Genomic DNA, 310 nt, shown 5'->3' with positions numbered 1-310 from the left:
CTAAAAGTAGGCAGCTTCAATCTACCAGTCTCTTCAGGGGAGAAAGACTTGACAATTGGCTACTGTGAAGATCTTTCCTCAACAAATAAAAAAAATTTTGACTGATGAAACTTGAAATTCTAGATTTCCCCCTACCCCCAATCTTCTTCTTTAAAATTGGTTTTTGTTTTGTTTTATTGCTGGGTCTCAGCAACTTCGTTCCTCTCTTAGTGAACTAACTTACAATAGAATGAAAGTCTGTCCAGCCTATACCATCCTCATAATCAATTTTAGCCTATTGTGGCAACAATTGTGTCACTATATTCTACTG

The sequence above is a fragment of the Elephantulus edwardii genome, unplaced genomic scaffold (genome assembly GCF_000299155.1).
Source record: "Elephantulus edwardii isolate Elephantulus edwardi_28Jun2011 unplaced genomic scaffold, EleEdw1.0 scaffold00012, whole genome shotgun sequence".
Taxonomy (NCBI): domain Eukaryota; kingdom Metazoa; phylum Chordata; class Mammalia; order Macroscelidea; family Macroscelididae; genus Elephantulus; species Elephantulus edwardii.
This window is presented reverse-complemented; position numbering follows the sequence as displayed.